This window comes from Salvelinus fontinalis, unplaced genomic scaffold (assembly GCF_029448725.1).
Source record: "Salvelinus fontinalis isolate EN_2023a unplaced genomic scaffold, ASM2944872v1 scaffold_0306, whole genome shotgun sequence".
NCBI classification, from domain to species: domain Eukaryota; kingdom Metazoa; phylum Chordata; class Actinopteri; order Salmoniformes; family Salmonidae; genus Salvelinus; species Salvelinus fontinalis.
Window position 1 is genome coordinate 112,535 of NW_026600515.1, and position 1,976 is coordinate 114,510.

Below are 1,976 nucleotides of genomic sequence, written 5' to 3' on the forward strand. Positions count from 1 at the left end.
CCCCCGTTTTAGAAGGAATATTCCTCAGAACGAAGGGTCAGAGGACCCAGAACATTTATGTGTAAAGTGGCTATGAACACATTAGTAACTTCTCACTGTGTGTGAAATACTGTAAATATTTTGGTCGGTCCGTCTCTGAGGGAGGGAGGGAGGGAGGGAGGGAGGGAGGGAGGAAGGCAGGGAGGGAGGGAGGGAGGGAGAGGGAGGGAGGGAGGGATAAAAGAGGGAAGAGAAGGAGCTGTTAAAATGTGTTTTGACAGCATGGAGAGGAAACAAACCCAACAGCCCATAACAGACTAAAGGATCCTCACCTCTCCTCTCCTCTCCTCTCCTCTCCTCTCCTCTCCTCTCCTCTCCTCTCCTCTCCTCTCCTCTCCTCTCCTCGTTCCTCCTCTCCTCTCCTCTCCTCTCCTCTCCTCGTTCCTCGTCTCCTCTCCTCTCCTCTCATCTCCTCTCCTCTCCTCTCCTCTCCTCGTTCCTCCTCTCCTCTCTTCTCCTCTCCTCTCCTCTCCTCTCCTCTCCTCGTTCCTCCTCTCCTCTCCTCTCCTCTCCTCTCCTCGTTCCTCCTCTCCTTTCATCTCCTCTCCTCGTTTCTCCTCTCCTCGTTCCTCCTCTCCTCTCCTCTCCTCTCTTCTCCTCTCCTCTCCTTTCCTCTCCTCTCCTCGTTCCTCCTCTCCTCTCCTCTCCTCTCCTCTCCTCGTTCCTCCTCTCCTCTCCTCTCCTCTCCTCTCCTCTCCTCTCCTCTCCTCTCCTTGTTCCTCCTCTCCTCTCATCTCCTCTCCTCTCCTCTCCTCGTCCCACCTCTCCTCTCATCTCCTCTCCTCTCCTCCTCTCCTCTCCTCTCCTCTCCTCGTTCCTCCTCTCCTCTCATCTCCTCTCCTCCTCTCCTCGTTCCTCCTCTCCTCTCATCTCTCCTCTCCTCATTCCTCCTCTCCTCTCCTCTCCTCTCCTCTCCTCTCCTCTGCTCTCCTCTGCGCTCCTCTCCTCTCCTTTCCTCGTTCCTCCTCTCCTCTCCTCGCCTCGCCTCGCCTCTCCTCTCTCTCTTCTCTTCTCTTCTCTTCTCTTCTCTTCTCTTCTCTTCTCTTCTCTTCTCTTCTCCTCTCCTCTCCTCTCATCCTTTCCTCTCCTCTCCCCCCTCTCCTCTCCTCTCCTCTCCTCTCCTCTCCTCTCCGCTCCGCTCCTCTCCTCCTCTCCTCTCCTCTCCTCTCCTCTTCTCTCCTCTCCTCGTACCTCCTCTCCTCTCCTCTTCTCTCCTCGTTCCTCCTCTCCTCTCATCTCCTCTCCTCGTTCCTCCTCTCCTCTCATCTCCTCTCCTCGGTCCTCCTCTCCTCTCCTCTCCTCTCCTCTCCTTGTTCCTCCTCTCCTCTCCTCTCCTCTCCTCTCCTCGTTCCGCCTCTCCTCTCCTCTCCTCTCCTCTCCTGTCCTCGTTCCTCCTCTCCTCTCATCTCCTCCTCTCCTCTCTCCTCTCCTCTCCTCTCCTCTCTTCTCTTCTCTTCTCTTCTCTTCTCCTCTCCTCCTTTCCTCTCCTCTCCTCTCCTCTCCTCTCCTACTTCCTCCTCTCCTCTCCTCCCCTCTCCTCGTTCCTCCTCTCCTCTCCTCCCCTCTCCTCGTTTCTCCTCTCCTCTCCTCTCCTCGTTCCTCTTCTCCTCGTTCCTACTCTCCTCTCATCTCCTCTCCTCGTTCCTTCTCTCCTCTCCTCTCCTCTCCTTGTTTCTCCTCTCTTCTCCTCTCTTCGTTCCGCCTCTCCTCTCCTCTCCTCTCCTCTCCTCTCCTCCTTTCCTCTCCCCCCTCTCCTCTCCTCTCCTCTCCTCGTTCCTCCTCTCCTCTCCTCTCCTCTCCTCTCCTTGTTTCTCCTCTCCTCTCCTCGTTCTGCCTCTCCGCTCCTCTCCCCTCCCCTCCCCTCCCCTCCCCTCCCTCCTCTCCTCTCCTCTCCTCTCCTCTCCTCTCCTCTCCTCTCTTCTCTTCTCTTCTCTTCT